At 39.6% G+C, this 18,519-nt stretch overlaps 1 protein-coding gene across 4 annotated transcripts in view; it reads right to left on the bottom strand.

The window, feature by feature from the left end:
• Positions 1 to 18,519, bottom strand: part of UGGT1 (UDP-glucose glycoprotein glucosyltransferase 1) — a 274,935-nt gene that overhangs the window by 102,867 nt on the left and 153,549 nt on the right. The gene's annotated exons all lie outside the window — the stretch shown is intronic.

Below are 18,519 nucleotides of genomic sequence, written 5' to 3'. Positions count from 1 at the left end.
TCCCCTCCTCTCACTTAAAAAAAAAAAAGGTTAAGGGTCAAGAATATTAATGTGAATACACATTATAAGAAGAGGTAAACTGTGACATCAAAAACAGAAAAAAGAAATGGAGTTAAAGGATTGAGTTTTTATATGTGATAAAAGTTTTAACAATGTAATCACAAAGCAAAAATTTACAGTAGATTCACAAAAGAGAGAGTAACCAAAGCATACCACTATGGAAAATCATCAATTCACCAAGGAAGACAGCAAAAAAATAAGAAAGGAACAAAGAAATTACAAAACAGCCACAAAATAACTAATAAGGTAGCATTAGTACATTCCCTTACCTAGCAATAAAGACCCTAAATCTAACTGTATTAAATACTCCAAACAAAAGGCAAAGAATGACTAGATGGATTTAAGAGAGAGAAAAAGAGACTCAAGTAACACAAGCCTACAAAAGACGCACTGCAGCGTTAAGGATACACACAGGCTCAAAGGAAAGGATAAAAAAAGATTCTATATAAGTGAAGCCAAAAGAGAGCAGGTGTAGCTACACTTGTGTCAGACAAAGTAAGAGTTTAAGCCAGAAACATTAACAAGAGAAAAAAAGTCAGTGTATAAAGGGCTCAATTCATTAAGAAGAAGTAACAGTCATAAATACACATCACCCAACATCAAAGCACCTATATACATATACTAAGCACCTATCTTAAGCAAATACTAGTAGATCTCAAAAGAGAAATAGACAATACAGTATTAGTAGGGCAGTTCAACACCTCATTGTCAACAATGGATAAATAATCCTGATAGAACATCAATAAGAAAACATTGGGACTGAACTATACTTCAGACCAAATGGACTTAACAGATATTATATAACATTTTATCCAACAGCAGCAGAATACACACTCTTCTCTGGCACACAGTAATATTCTGTAAATCAACAGCAGGAGGAAAGCTGGAAAATTCATAAATATGTGGAAATTAACCAATGAGTCAAGAAGAAATCACAAAGGAAATAAAAAATATTTTGAAACAAAAATGGAAATACCGCATAACAAAACCCATGGGGTGCAGCATATTCGTTCTAATCAGTAATTTAAAAGAATAAATGGCTACAAATGTCTACATTAAGGAAAAAGAAAGATCTCAACTAAACAACCTACTTTCCAGGCACTGGGGGGAAAAAAGAACAAACCAAGCCCAAAGTTGGCAGAAATAAAGATCAGAATATCATCAGGAAATAAAGATCAGAGCAAAAAGAAAAGAAATGGGAGACCAGAAAATAAAAAAAAAAACATAAAACTATGAGGTTCTTTTTTTAAAGATAAAGAAAATTGACAAAACTTTAGCTAGATTTAACTAAGAAAAAAACAAGAAAAGAATTCAAAAGAAAAAACATTACAACTGATACCACAGAAAAATATAAAGGATCATAAGAGACTACTATGGAAATTATACAGCAACAAACTGGACAACCTAGAAGACATGGAGAAATTCCAGAAACATACATTTTGACAAAAAATGATGAAAAAATTAATATAGAAGGAACGTACCAAACATAATAAAGGCTATATGTAACACTGGGGAACACATTTTTTTTTCATTTTCTGATGCATGAGGTTTTAGAACTGTTTCTATATATTTCTGCATCACTGATTCCAAATCAGAAATCCGTTTTTGGTGTATGCTCTAGTTTTTATGAAATTTTAATTTCTTTTTGTTACAGTTAATGGCATGCATTGGTTTTTAAATAGGAGCTAAAGGGCAAAGACTCTTGGATTGAACATAACCACAAGGCAATTAATGTTTTACAAACATCACTTTTACATAATTGTAGTTGTTTTTAAATGGAAAAAATTATTATCTGATAAAAACACCCTCTTATTTTGTTTTAAGATTGAATCATGGCTTCTTCGAGTAGGCATAAATGTAAGAATAGTCCTGACACCTTCTGTTATGTATGTGGCTGTTACACACTTTAACGTCAAAGACGCAATATTTTTTATTTGTGACATGTGCATATATTGCCTATTTTCAAGTCCCCTTGGCGATCAAGACAAGAATTGGGCTCCTCATATTGTGTGCCATAATTGTGAGGAAATGCTTCGTGACTGGACAAAAGGAAAATGCAAGTGAATGCCTTTTGGTATTCCCATGGTTTGGCGTGAACCTAAGACCACAGCAGTGACTGTTATTTCTGTCTGATCCATACAAAGGGCATCAGCAAGAAAAAGCAGCATATGATCGCATATCCTAATATTCATTCAGCAATATGACCTATCCCACACTCTGAGACACTCCCGGTTCCAGTTTTCAATGGTTTTATTTCTTCTAAGAACAAAGAAAGTGAACATGGTGATCAAGTATATTTTGATAAGTTGCATGAGGAAATGGTTGTAGAACCTGAAGGGTCTTCTGATGCCAAGCAGTCATTCACCCCTCAGCAGTTTAGACAACCCGAACTGAATGACTTAGTAAGAGATTTAGGCCTATCAAAGCAAGCAGCTGAGTTATTAGCCTCCAGGCTTCAAGAAAAGAATGTACTTCACCGGTCAGCTAAAGTATCCCATTTCAGGAAGCGTGAACAAATTTTTGTGGACTTTTTTTCTGAAGACAAACACTTTGTTTACTGTCATGTTATCAGTAGTCTTCTCAGGCAGCTAGGTGTTACCACTTACAGTCCAACAGAATGGCGACTATTTCTTGACAGCTCTAAACGGAGTCTGAAATGTGTTCTCCTACACAACAGTAATGTTTATGCAGTGGTTCCAATTGGTTATTCAACTCATCTGTGAGAAGATTATAATGACATAAAAATTGTCCTCAACTTTCTGAAGTATGAGGAGCATAACTGAATCATTTGTGTGGATCTTAAAATGGTAAATTTCCTGCTAGGAAAACAGAGAGGTTTCACGAAGTATCTTTGCTTTCTGTGTTAGTGGGACAACCGAGCTCAGGAAAAACACTGGACACAGAATGAGTTGCCAAAACGTGAAGCTCTGGAAGTAGGGATGCAAAATATTGTGGATGAACCTGTAGTTAATCGAGACAGGATCATTTTTCGCCCACTTTACATCAAACGTGGCTTAATGAGGCAGTTTGTTCAGGCTTTGAATAGAGAAAATGAATGCCTTCAACATATTATTTCTGCTTTTCCTGCCTTGTCTTTTGAGAAGATAAAAGCACATGTATTCAATGGACCTCAAATTTGAACCCTCATACGTGACAAAGAATTTGCCAGGAAGATGAATAAAGAGGAGAAAGCAGCATGACAGTCTTTTGTGGCAGTTATAAAGAACTTCTATGGCAACAAAAAAGAAGAAAACTATGAACTTCTGGTTCAAAGGATGCTGTTGGCTTTCCGTGACATTGGATGTAACATGAGCGTTAAGATTCACTTCCTGAACAGTCACCTTGATAAGTTTCTCAAAAATCTTGGAGCTGTTAATGATGAGCAGACTACTTCTGGAGCATAACAGGAGACTATCCTCAACAAGTACAAAAACACAAGAGGTACAAATGCCGATTTTTGCCTGAATAGAATTTAAATAAGTTTTGAACAAATTTTATGATTAAAATAAGTGTTTTATTATGTTCTATTTTGAAATTGTAGACAAATTCTGATGCAATCATATCTTTTAGTGTATTAGCATATTTACTGCATTATATAAATTATTAGATTTTCACAAAGATAATACCCAAGAAGACATTATGTTAAACTAAATGTTGAAAATTTTACAATAAGATGAAAACCTAAAATCTTGAATTGCAAAAAAACTGTAGCTTAAAGAGAAAAACTAATGTCAGATTTGAGATCAGCACACTTGATTAGGTAAGAACAAGTGTTTTCGTGGATGCAACAAAAATTTTGTTCCCCAATGTAATAGGCCCACAGCTAATATCATATACAAAGGTAATAGACTAAAAGCTTTTCCTCTAAGATCAAGAAGAACACAAAAGTACCATCTCTCACCATTCCTATTCAACATAATACTGGAAGTCCTAGCAAAAGCAGTCATGTAATAAAAATAAATAAAAGGCATCCATATCGAAAAGTAAAACTACTTTTGTTTGCAGATGATATGATCTTGTATATAGAAGATCCTAAAGAGAAGCAAAATTTGTTGATTATTAGAAATAATAATCAGTAATTCAGTAAACTTGCAGGAATCAAAATCAACATTCAGAAACCATTTGCTTTTCTATACACCACCAACAAAATATCTAGGAAAAAACCCACCCACAACAGCATCAAAAACAATAAAATGCTTAGGAAGAAATTTAACCAAAGAGGTAAAGGTTTGTACACTGAAACCTATAAGGCTTTGTTGAAAAAAAAAAAATGAAAATCTCACACACACAACAAAGATATCACATGTACATTGTTCAGAAAGATTAATATTGTTAAAATTTTTATACAACCCAAAGCCATCTACAGTTTCAATGCAATCCCTATAAAAACGCCAATGGCATTTTTCACAGAAATATAGAAAAAACATTCCTAAAATATGTATGGAACCAAGAAAACAAACAAAATAGCCAGAGCAATCCTGAGAAAGAACAAAGCTGAAGGCATCACACTTCCTGATTTCAAACTATACTATAGTAATCAAAACAGCATGATACTGGCCTAAAAATAAACATACAACTAAAAAACCAAGAACTCAGAAATAAAACCACACATATAGATTCAACTAGTGTTTGACAAGGGAGCCAAGATCTCTATGGGGAAAGGATAGTCTCTTCAATAAATGGTGTTGGGGAAAACTGGATAGACTCACACAAAACAATAAAATTGGATGACAATCTTACACCATTCACAAAAATTAACTCAAAATGAATTCAAGACTAAAACAAAAGGCTATGGCCTGACGTGTGGTGGTGCAGTGGATAAAAGCATCAACCTGGAATGCTGAAGTTGCCGAATCAACACCGTGGGCTTGCCTGGTCAAGGCACATATGCATCCTGCTCCTCCCCACTTCTCTCTCTTTCTCTGTCTCTCTCCTTTCTCTAAAATGAATAAACAAACAAAAAAAATCTGAAAAAAAAAGCATGAAAACCGTAAAACCCCTATAAGAAAACATATGGAAAAAGCTCCTTGACATTGGTCATGGCGATGATTTTATTTTTAGATAACAAAAAAAACATAAGCAATAAAACAAAAAATAAACAAATGGTACTACATGAAAATTAATAGCTTCAGGGGCGACAAAATGGCCACAGAGTAGGTGGACGTTCCAACTCCCACATCCCAGAACCAAAGTAGATTAAAACTTAATTTTGAAAACAGTCACCTTTTAAGACCAACTTTGGACTAAACTAAGAGAATTCTACAGCCAAGGACCACCAAAGAAGCCACACTGAAACTGGTAGGAAAGGTGGAGACTCGGAAAGGGCTGCCCCCTTCCCAGGAGTGAGAGGCGGACCAGAGGGACTCTCGCCACAGCAGGGAGGTTTGCCCAGAGATTTCTAGGACCTCAGCCCCAGGACTGGAGCCCCAGCCTAGATCCTCAGAGCCTAGAAGAGGCATACAGACTATATTTCGCTAGGAAAACAGCCTAGATACTGCTTGAGAGGACACAGAAATCTCGGACCCTGGATCCATCTTAACGGGACCACACAGAAAACCTCACTGACAACCACCTACCCAGGGCTACAGGAGTGGACAACACTGAGAGGACTAGAGTTGCCAGAGGAGAGGGTAATCTCGGAGGCACAGGGAGAGACAATTTGAGGAACACCCACCCTAAACCCTGGGCTGAGTCACTCCCCAAATCTAAAGTGAACATTTTCCTGGGAGCAGCATCACCAGCAAAGGGAAGAAATTACCCTGCAAACGAAGGCTCTCCTGCTCCAGTTAAAACAAAGAGGAGCTTAGAGGCAGGCAGCACATTAGGCACACAGGTAGTGACTGCTGAGGTATGAGCTACACTGCCCCCCACACACACACACACTGCTGAGTGCTCGCCAGGGCTGGGTGGGCCCACTGCAATAGGGCGCGGCTACAGAGGCCGGGGCAGTCAGAGTGAGCGCAGGGAGCCCGCCCGCTGCTGCAGAGATCAGGGCAAGGGCGGAAGCGGTCAGAGAAGGCACACAGGAGCACGCCCAGGAGCCCTGTCAGCCATGGCTGGGGTCTGAAGGCTCGCACAGAAGCCCAACCACAGCACAAGCCCGGCCTCAGCAGCAAAGGCCAAGGCGACCGCAGAGGCAGCCCGAGCAGGCGAACACAAGCTCACCCTCAGTGGCAGAGGCAGGGGAACTGCGGAATTAGGTAGGCGCCGGCAGCGCCCAAGGAAGAACGCCTGAGGCAGCAGCAACAGTGACGGCAGGTCGGTGGATAGGCCACACATCAGGATCACAGGGGCCACACCCACTGCATCCTTCTCAGGGCTATAAATAAATAAATAAATAAATAAATAAATAAATAGTTGAGATAAAATGAAACCTGAAGGGGCAAGCCACATCCAAAAGATAACTTATCACTGAATTACAGTACTGAGCCCAACAAGTAGCCAGCAATAAGAGGCAGTAGAAAGCAGACCTCAGGGAACATGAACTTTTAAACAAACTTCCCCTAGGCCAACAGTACATAAAAGCTAACCTAGTAGTGCAGCTGATATTTACGACAGCTGGGCCCAGCAGAGGAAATGACAAGATCTGGATTGCCTGTATCTCCAAAAGGGTTGATAAGAGCCAGTCATAAGCAGTGACCCCCACTGATCTGTGCCAGGCTCTGGCCAGGGACGTCCAGGGCAGGCACACCCAGAGGCCAGATATGGAGAGCATCAGTTCAGGACCTAACAACCTTGTTAGAGTGGTAGCCTAAGGAAAGGCTCCTCACACCTGACCTACCGAAGACATAGAAAACGCCAACACAAATAGCAAAGAAAACAGTGACAGCAGATTAAATAGCCCACAGCGGATTACAAACAACAGCTGATGCCAACCCAAGAAAACCTAGAAACAACACAACTGAAAATTGGAGGCAGGCAATATCAACCCTAGACTCAACTAGCTACACAAACAACACACCCAAATGAGGAGTCTATACACAGACAAAATAGGAAGACAGAGAAATGCAATCCAAATGAATCAACAAAAGAAATCCTGAAAAAAAAAAAACTGAATGAGATGGAAATAACCAAATTACTGGATACAGATTTTAAAATAATGATTGTTAGGTCTGACCAGGCGGTGGTGCAGTGGATAGAGCATCGGACTGGGATGCGGAAAGACCCAGGTTCGAGACCCCGAGGTCGCCAGTTTGAGCACAGGCTCATCTGGTTTGAGCAAAAGCTCACCAGCGTGGACCCAAGGTCGCTGGCTTGAGCAAGGGGTCACTTGGTCTGCTGAAGGCCCACAGTCAAGGCACATATGGAAAGCAATCAATGAACAACTAAGGTGTCGCAACGAGAAACTGATGATTGATGCTTCTCATCTCTCTCTGTTCCTGTCTGTCTTTCCCTATCTATCCCTCTCTCTGACTCTCTCTGTCTCTGTGAAAAAAATAATAATAATAATAATGATTGTTAGGATGTTCAAAGATCTTAGAGAAACAATGGATGGACATAATGAGCACCTAAATAAGAGATAACATGCATCAAAAAGGACATTGAAATAATAAAAAAGAACCAGTCATAAATGACAAACACAGTATCAGAAATGAAGACTACACTAGAAGGAATTAAAAGCAGGCTGAACGAAGCAGAGGACCAAACCAGCGATTTAGAGTACAAGATAAGCAAAAGCATGGAAGCAGAACAGCAGAAAAAAAGAAGATCAAAATGTCTGAGAAAACTCTTAAGAGAGCTCTGTGACAACATGAAGAGAAACAACATTCGCATAATAGGGGTTCCTGAAGGAGAACAGAAAAAAAAAGGGATAGAGAACTTGATTGAAAAAAATCATAGCTGAAAACTAACCTAAATTGATGCAGGAAAAAGTCATACAAGTTCAAGAAGCTCAAAGAATCCCACTAAAGGGGAACCCAAAGAGACCTACATCAAGACACCTAATTAAAATACAAAAGCTGGCCCTGGCCGGTTGGCTCAGTGGTAGAGCATTGGCCTGGCGTGCAGGAGTCCTGGGTTTGATTCCCGGCCAGGGCACAGAGGAGAAGCGCCCATCTGCTTCTCCACCCCTCCCCCTCTCTTTCCTCTCTGTCTCTCTCTTTCCCTCTCGCAGCCAAGGCTCCATTGGAGCAAAGTTGGCCCGGGCGCTGAGGATGGCTCTATGGCCTCTGCCTCAGGCACTAGAATGGCTCTGGTTGCAACAGAGCGACACCCCAGATGGGCAGAGCATCGCCCCCTGGTGGGGATGCTGGGTGGATCCCGGTCGGGCGCATGCGGGAGTCTGTCTGACTGCCTCCCCATTTCCAACTTCAAAAAAATACAAAAAATAAATTTAAAAAAATTAAAATAAAATAAAATACAAAAGCTAAGAGATAAAAAAAGAATACTAAAAGCTACAAGAGAAAAGCAGTCAATCACCTACAAAGAAGCCCCCATAAGAATGACATCTGACTTGTCAACAGAAACACTTGAGGCCAGAAGGGAATGGCAACAAATATTCAAAGTAATGCAGAACAAGAGCCTACAGCCAAGATTTCTTTGTCCAGTAAGGCTATTGTTTAAAATTGAAGAAATAAAAAGCTTCCCTGACCAAAAAAAAACAAAAACAAAAAAAAAACCAACCCAGGGAATTCATTACAAACAACTCAATGGTGCAAGAAATGTTAAGAAGTCTGTTATAAACAGAACAAAGGGAAAAAATCTAGTAAAAAAATGTAGATTTAAAGAATAAAATGACAATAAACAACTATATATAAATAATAGCCTTAAATGTAAATGGATTAAAATCTACAATCAAAAGACATAGGGCAGCTGTGTGGATAAGAAAACAGGACCCGTACATATACTATCTACAAGAGACACACCTCAAAACAAAAGATAAACGTAGCCTCACCAGGAGGTGGCACAATGGATGGAGCATCAGACAGGGATGCGGAAGGACCCGGGTTCGAGACCCCGAGGTCTCCAGCTTCAGCGCGGGCTCATCTGGCTTGAGCAAAAAAGCTCGCCAGCTTGTGTTCAGGGTCACTGGCTCGAGCAAGAGGTTACTCAGTCTGCTGAAGCCCCCCAGTCAAGGCATATATGAGAAAGCAATCAATGAACAACTAAGGTGTCGCAACGAGAAACTGATGATTGATGCTTCTCATCTCTCTCTGTTCCTGTCTGTCTGTCCCTATCTATCCCTCTCTCTGACTCTCTCTCTGTTCTAGTAAAAATAAATTAATTTTTAAAAATTTAAAAAAAAGATAAACATAGATTGAAAGTAAAGGGATAGAAAAAATATTTCATGCAAATGGAAATGAAGAAAAAGCTAGTGTAGGAATACTTATATCTGACAAAATATACTTTAAAACAAAGGCTATCGTAAGGAATAAAGAAGGTCACTATATAATGATAAAGGAGTAATCCAACAGGAAGGTATAACCATTATAAATATCTATGTGCCTAATATAGGAGCACTTAAATATATAAAGCAGATTGTGATAGACATAAAGGGCGAGATCAACAGCAATACAATAATAGTAGGGGATTTCAATACCCTACCAACATCAGTGGCTAGATCATCAAGAAAAATTTTAAAAACCAGCAGACTTAAAGGACATACTAGATCAACTGGGTTTAATAGATATCTTCAGAACCTTTCACCCTAAAACAATAGAATATACATTCTTTTCAAGTGCTCATGGACCACATGTTAGGGCACAAAACAAGTCTCAACAAATTTAGAAGATTGAAATCATATCAAGTATCTTCTAGATCACAATGAAACTAGAAATCAACTACAATAAAAAAACGCTCAAACACTTGGAAACTAAACAGCATGTAAATTAAATAACGAATGGGTTAACAATGAGATCAAGGAAGAAATAAAACATTTCCTTGAAACAAATGAAAATGAACATACAACAACTCAAAATTTATGGGACAAAGCAAAAGCAGTCCTGACAGGGAAGTTCATAGCATTACAGGAATACCCGAAGAACCCAGAAAAAGCTCAAATAAACAACTTAACCCTGTATCTGAACGAACTAGAAAAAGAACAGCAAGTAGAGACGAGAAAAAGTAGAAGGAAGATAATAATAAAGATCAGAGCAGAAATAAATGACATAGATGCTAAAAGAACATTACAGAGGATCAATAAAACCAAGAGCTCGTTCTTTGAAAAGGTAAACGATAGATGAACATTTAACCAAACTCACCAAGAAAAAAAGAGGACTCAAATAAATAAAATTAGAAATGAGAGTGAAGAAGTAACAACTGACACAGCAGAAATACAAAGGATTGTAAGAAAATACTATGAAGAACTGTATGCCAAAAAATTAGACAACCTAGGTGAAATGGACAAATTCCTTGAAACATATAACCTTTCAAAAATCAATCTGGAAGAATCAGAAAACCTAAACATACCGATTACAACAAATTAGATCAAAACAGTTATGAAAAAACTCCCAACAAACAAAAGCCCTGGGCCAGATGGCTTCACAGGCGAATTGTACCAAATATTCAATAAAGAACTAACTCCTATCCTTCTCAAGCTATTTCAAAAACCTCAAGAAGAGGGAAGAATTCCAAGCTCCTTTTATGAGGTGAGCATAATACTGACTCCAAAACCAGGCAAAGACAATACAAAAAACAAAACAAAACTATAGGCCAATATCCCTGATGAATTTAGATGCTACTATTCTCAACAAAATATTAGCAAACCGGATCCAACAATATATTAAAAATATCATACATCACGATCAAGTGGGATTTATTCTGGGGAGGCAAGGCTGGTACAATATTCACAAATCAATCAATGTAATTCATCACATAAACAAAAGGAAGGAAAAAAACCACATGATAATATCAATATATGCAGAAAAAGCATTTGATAAAATCCAGCACCCATTTATGATCAAAACTCTCAGCAAAGTGGGAATACAGGGAACATACCTCAACAAGATAAAGGCCATCTATGACAAACCCACAGCCAACATCATACTCAATGGGCAAAAGATAAAAGCAATCCGCTTAAGATCAGGAACAAGGCAGGGGTGCCCCCTTTCACCACTCTTATTCAACATAGTTCTGGAAGTCCTAGCCACAGCAATCAGACAAAAAGAAGAAATAAAAGGCATCCAAATTGAAAAAGAAAAAGTAAAACTACCATTATTTGCGGATGATATGATTCTGTACATTAAAAACTCTAAAGTCGCAGTCAAAAAACAACTGGACCTGATAAATGAATTCAGCAAAGTGGCAGGATATAAAATTAATACTCAGAAATCAGAGGCATTTTTATATACCAACAATGAACTGTTTGAAAGAGAAATTAAGAAAACAATCCCCTTCACTAGTGCAACAAAAAAAAATAAAGTACCTAGGAGTCAATTTAACCAAGAAGGTGAAAGACTTGTTCTCGGATAATTATAAAACATTGATAAAATACATCAAGGAAGATACAAAGAAGTGGAAGCATATACTGTGTTCATGGATAGGAATAATAAACAGCATTAAAATATCTATATTGCCCTGGCCGGTTGGCTCAGTGGTAGAGCGCCGGCCTGGCATGCAGGAGTCCAGGTTCAATTTCCAGCCAGGGCACACAGGAGAAGCACCCATCTGCTTCTCCAGCCTTCCCCCTCCCTCTCCTTCTTCTCTGTCTCTCTCTTCCCCTCCCACAGCCAAGTCTCCACTGGAGAAAAGTTGGCCCAGGTGCTGAGGATGGCTCTCTGCCTCAGGCGCTAGAATGGCTCTGGTTGCAACAGAGCAGTGCCCCAGATGGGCAGAGCATCGCCCCCTGGTGGGCATGCCGGGTGGATCCCGGTCGGGCGCATGCGGGAGTCTGTCTGACTGCCTCCCCGTTTCCAACTTCAGAAAAAGAAAATCTTTATTACCCAAAGCAATCCATAGATTCAATGTAATTTCTATTAAGATACCAATAACATATTTCAAAGATATAGAACAAATATTCCAAAAATTCAAATGGAACCAAAAAAGAACACAAATAGCCTCAGCAATCTTGAAAAAAAAAGAATAAAGTGGGTGATATCACACTTCCTGTTATCAAGTTATACTACAAGGCCATTATACTCAAAACAGTCTGGTACGGGCATAAGAACAGGCATACAGATCAATGGAACAGAACAGAGAACCCAGAAATAAACCCACTCCTTTCTGGACAATTGATATTTGACAAAGGAGGTAAAAGCACACAATGGAGTAAATACAGTCTCTTTAACAAACGGTGTTGGGAAAATTGGGCAACTACCTGCAAAAAAATGAAACTAGACCACCAATTTACACCATTTACAAAAATAAACTCAAAATGGATAAAAGACTTAAATGTAAGTCGTGAAACCATAAGCATCCTAGAAGAAAACATAGGCAATAAGCTCTCTTACATCTCTCACAGCAATATATTTGCTGATTTATCTCCACAGGCAAGTGAATAACAGACAGGATGAACAAATGGGACTATAGCAAACTAAATAGCTTCTGCACAGCCTGAACAGGCGGTGGCACAGTAAATAGAGTGTCGGACTGGGATGCGGAGGACCCAGGTTCGAGACTCCAAGGTCCCCAGATTAAGCGAGGGCTCATCTGGTTTGAGCAAAGGCTCACCAGCTTGGACCTGTTTATCCCTCTTTCTGACTCTGTCAGAAAAAAAAAAAAAAGCTTCTGCACAGCTAAAGACAATATAAACAAAATAAAAGGACAAACCACACAATGGGAGAACATATTTGACAATACATTTGATAAGGGGTTAATAACCAAAATATATAAAGAACTTGTAAAACTCAACACTAGGAAGATAAACAGTCCAATCAAAAAATGGGCAAAAGAAATGAATAGACACTTCTGTTGTTGTGAATCGGGGGTGCAGAGAGAGAGATCAGCAGACGAAATCTTCGTGAACTAGCAAAAGACCACTGCTTGCTCAGGCAAATGGCGCCGAGTTCACGCTGTGTTCTATTTTTATTCACAAGATTTCAAAAAGCTTGTTTACTTAGAAATTGGCATAGCATCAAACATAACATTTACTTAAAGATACATGGAATACATCTGCATGATAGCTTAATAAACAATACAATACCAACAGGCATTAACTGCTATTGCTCCTATGGTTTCCCACTACATTCCTTTCTTTTATCTTAAGGAATAGCCTTGAAGGGAGCAGTAAAATCTTATGAGAATTTTTTACTGAGAAGAGTCTAGCAACCGCTTTCGGTCAGGTAGACTTGTTTCAGTGACCCACCTTCGAATCACAAAACAATTCTCTTGGCAAAACAGTCTTTTTTTATTGGCTATGTTCCCATCCAAGGTCATGCAATGGATTATCCCACTATATACTTCTCCAAAGAGGATACACAAATGGCCAATAGGCAGATGAAAAACTGTTCAACAACACTAAACATTAGAGAAATGCAAATTAAAACCACAATGAAATACCACCTCACACTAGTCAGAATGGCACTCATTATCAAATCAACAAACTAGATGTGCTAGTGAGGGTGTGGAGGAAAGAGAACCCTCCTGCAATGCGGTAGAAATGCAGACTGGTGCAACCCCTGTGGAAAACAGTACGGAGATTCCTCAAAAAATTAAAAACCAAACAGCTTTTTAACCCAGCCATCCCACCTTTAGGAATATATCCTAAGAACACCAAATCACTGATTCAAAAGAAGAAATGCACCTCCATGTTTATGGCAGCATTGTTTACAATAGCCAAGATCTGGAAAGAGCCCAAGAGTCCGTCAGTGGACAAGTGGATTAAAAAGCTATGGTACATATATACAATGGAATACTATGTGGCCGTGAAAAAAAGGAAATCTTACCTTTTGCAACAACATGGATGGACTTGGAAACTATTATGTTAAGTGAAATAAGCCAGGCAGAGAAAGAAAAATATCAGATGACCTCACTCATTTGATGAATACAATGAACAATGTGAGCTGAGGAACAGAATAGAGACAGAGGTGGGATCAAAGGGAGCAGAGGAAATGCCGACAGAGGGAAAGGGGATGAGAGGATGGGATCAGAGAAGGGAAAGAGATTGGTAAAATTATATATACAGCACATAACACAGCCTTATAGAGAGCAGAAAAGCAAGTCTTGGAGGGAAGGGAGGAGAACTTTAGGGGGAGGGGGGCAAAGGGGATATTGAGGGGAACACAGGGGTGAGGGCAATGTATTCAGCAGGACACTTGAATCTATGTAAACACAATAAAGTAAAATCAATTATGAAAACAATTAATAGCTTCAGCCTGACCAGGCAGTGGTGCAGTGGATAGAGAGTCAGACTGGGAAACAGAAGACCTAGGTTCAAAACCCTGAGGTTGCCAGCTTAAGTGTGGGCCCATCAGCTTGAGCACGGGGTCACTGGTTTGAGCATGGGATCATAGATATGACCCCATGGTCGCTGACTTGATCCCAGAAAGGTCACTGGCTTAAAGCCCAAGGTTGCTGGCTTGAGCCCAAGGTCTCTGGCTTGAGCCCAAGGTCACTGGCTTGAGCAAAGGGTCACTTGCTCTGCTGTAGACCTCCGGTCAAGGCACATATGAGAAAGCAATCAATGACAACTAAGGAGCCACAACGAAGAATTGATGCTTCTCATCTTTCTCCCTTCCTGTCTGTCTGTCCTTATCTGTCCCTCTCTCTGTCTCTGTCTCAAAAAAAAAAAAAATAATTGATAGCTTCAATATAGCAAAGGAAACAAACAAAATAAAGAGATAATCTATTTATATGTAAATCATGTATCTAATAAGCGGCTAATATCCAAAATATGTAAGGTAAAAAAAGTCTGATTCAAAAGGGGCAGAAGAACTGAAAGATATTTTGCCAAAGACATGAAAGGTGTTCAGTGTGGTTAATCATCAGAAAACTGTAAATCAAAACCAAAATGAGATATCAGCTTACACCTGTTAGAATGGCCATCATTAAAAAGCCAAGAGATAACAAGTGTTCATGAGGGTGTTAAGAGAAGGGAACACGTGTGCACTGTTGGTGGGAATGTAAATTGGTGCAGTCACTATACAAGAAGTATGGAGGTTCCTCTTTTAAATAAACTATGATATGAGCCAGCAATCTCACTTCTCAATAAACATCTAAAAGGCAATAAAGCCAAGATCTTAGAGATATCCACACTCCCATGTTCACTGCAGCATTATTTACAATAGCCAAGTATGGAATCAAGCTAAGTGGCTTGTCAACAGCTGAATGGATACAGGTGTGTGCATGTGTGTGTGGTAGCTGAGTCAATAGGTAAATTGTGGGGTGTGTATGTGTATAAACACACACACACATATATATATATATATGATGGAATATTACTCAGCCATGAGAAAGAAATAAATCCTGCCATTTGCAATAACATGGATGGACCTTAAGGGCATTGTGCCAATTTAAGTCAGAAAGAGAAAGACAAATATTTACATGAAGAATCTGAAAAGGCTGAACTCATAGAAACAGGCAGTAGGGCTGTCAGGTGCTAGGGTATGGGGAAATGGAGAGAGATTGCACAAAATGTACAACAGTTATAAGATGAATAAGTTCTGAGGGTTCTAATGAACAGCATGATGATTATACCTAACAATACTGTACTATATACTTAAAAATTGCTAAGACAGGCCCTGGCCAGTTGGCTCAGTGGTAGAGTGTCGGCCTGGCGTGCAGAAGTCCCGGGTTCGATTCCCGGCCAGGGCACATAGGAGAAGCGCCATCTGCTTCTCCACTCCTCCCCCTCTCCTTCCTCTCTGTCTCTCTCTTCCCCTCCCGCAGCCGAGGCTCCATTGGAGCAAAAGATGGCCCGGGCGCTGGAGATGGTTCCTTGGCCTCTGCCCCAGGCGCTAGAGTGGCTCTGGTTACAACAGAGCGACACCCCGGATGGGCTGAGCATCGCCCCCTGGTGGGCGTGCCAGGTGGATCCTGGTCGGATGCATGCGGGAGTCTGACTGCCTCCCCGTTTCCAGCTTCAGAAAAATACAAAAAAAAAATAATTGCTAAGACAGTAGATCTTAAATATTCTTTGGCCTTGGCCAGTTTGCTCAGTGGTAGAGCACCAGGCCGGTATGTGGATGTCCCAGGTTTGATTCCCAGTCAGGGCACACAGGAGAAGCGCCCATCTGCTTCTCCACCTCTCCTCCTCCTGCAGCCATGGCTTGACTGCAGTGAGTTGGCCCCAGGCGATGAGGATGGCTCCATGGCCTCTGCCTCAGGCGCTAAAAAAAGGCTCCGACTACAACGCAGCAAGGGCTCCAGATGGGCAGAGCATCACCCCGTAGTGGGCTTGTCGGGTGGATCCTGGTCGGGGCACATGTAGGAATCTGTCTCTGCCTCCCCTCCTCTCACTAAATTAAAAAAAAAATTCTCATCACAAAATTATGTGAAGTGATGGAGGTATTAACTAACATGACTGGTAATCATGTATCAAATCAACACACTGTGGACCTCAAACTTACACAATGTTACATGTCAATTATATCTCAATAAAGCTGGGGGAAATCCTTATCAGTGGCTGTAAAAAAAAAATACCATAGTAAAAATAATAAAGAGGAGCCTGACAGACAGTTGTACAGTGGATAGAGCATCAGACTGGGAGGCAGAGGACCCAGATTCAAAATCTCCAAGTCACCAGCTTGAGCACAGGCTCATCCGGATTGAGCACTGGGTCACTGGCTTGACCCTGGGATTATAGACATGACCTCATGGTCGCTGGCTTCAGCCCAAAGGTTGCTGTCTTGAGCAAGGGGTCACCCACTCTGCTGGAGCCCCCTGGTCAAGGCACATATGAGAAAGCAATCAATGAACAACTAAGGTACCGCAATGAGGAACTGATGCTTCTCATCTCTCTCCCTTCCTGTCTGTCTGTCCCTATCTGTGTCTCTTTCTATCTCTCTGTCACCAAAAAAGAAAAAGAAATAGTAAAAAGGAAAAACAAGCTATCATCCTCACAGACCTACTAGCTCCTGTTATGAATTTACATTTTCAAAAATATTGGTAGAGCCTGACCAGGCGGTGGCACAGTGGATAGAGCGTCAGACTGGGATGCAGAGGACCCAGGTTCAAGACCCCGAGGTCGCCACCTTGAGCACAAGCTCAACTGGGTTGAGGAAAGAAAAAAAAAAGCTCACCAGCTCGGACCTAAGGTTGCTGAGCAAGGGGTCACTCGGTTTGCTGAAGGCCCACGGTCAAGGCACATATGAGAGAGCAATCAATGAACAACTAAGGTGTCGCAACGAGAAACTGATGATTGATGCTTCTCATCTCTCTCCGTTCTGTCTGTCCCTATCTATCCCTCTCTCTGACTCTCTCTCTGTCCCTGTAAAAAAAAATATTGGTAGAGAGCCAGTCTTTTTACTAGTTTTGAGCTCAATATTAATTAATTTACATACATAATAAACCTTTGCGTTTGTGTTTTATTTTTCATTTATCCCCCTAAAAACTTTCATTCACAGAGCAGGCAAGTGTCAGCACCTCTAGGAAGATTCCAAGAAATGACCTTGTCCCAAACTAGAAGAGCTGCCCACCCTTCTGGGCCTCCCCTCTACAACTGCAGACACTAACATCACAATCACCAAAACCTTACTGCTCTCACTGTGTGTGTGTCACCCTAAGTACAGATACTACCTCTTGTTCAACTTTCTATTATAGGGATTGGCACAGAGAAGTAATCCAGTATTACCATATGTGTTTAAAAACAAAACGTTATTCCTTATTTCAAAATATTTCAGGAATGTCTCTACCTATTAAAGCCTGATGTTTTGTTCTTACTAAATAGTGTTTTGTTTAAGCCCTCTAAAACCTGGATCAATTTACAGCAGCAGGTATCTTAACCAATATAAACCAAGTTAATGCAACAAAGATTTACTATAAAGCATGCTCAGTTCTTAAATGGGTAAGCTACTCTCTAGAATGCACACACATTTGCTCCTCATTTGAACTACACGTTTACCAAAGATCAGTGTGCCTGTTTCCAAACCAACTACTTTTCTTAGTGGAACAACATAATTAATATTATATAGCCAATAAAATATGAGTGCAAAAAGAAAGAGTTGGTCTCTCCAAGAAAAATTAAATGACTAGAAAAACTCAAAAGGTGAAAAACTAAAAGCAGCTGATGCTGAATGAGACATGGGTTAAAACAATTATGAGAGGGGAGGAAGACTGTAAACATCTCAAAGGATCCTGTATTCAGATTAAAAATATATATATAAACAATTCATTATGAGTATAATTTCTAAAAAAATGCTAGCTCAGAACTCTAAACAGAAGAACCAAAAGCCTTCTTTTTTACTTGAAAAAATAAAAGTTAGTAAACAAATACCCTTTTATTGTTTTAAATTAAAATGTCTGGAAATATATTTTGATTAATTACCATATTTATTTTCAATAAACTGATCACTTCATTCCTTAAGAGCACTTTACTGTACTTAATATCACACAAGGAGCACTACTATCTTTAAATAAAAATTTTAA

This window comes from Saccopteryx bilineata, chromosome 5 (genome assembly GCF_036850765.1).
Source record: "Saccopteryx bilineata isolate mSacBil1 chromosome 5, mSacBil1_pri_phased_curated, whole genome shotgun sequence".
Taxonomy (NCBI): domain Eukaryota; kingdom Metazoa; phylum Chordata; class Mammalia; order Chiroptera; family Emballonuridae; genus Saccopteryx; species Saccopteryx bilineata.
Note: the sequence above shows the minus strand (reverse complement) of the source record. Positions and strands in the feature narration are given on the sequence as shown.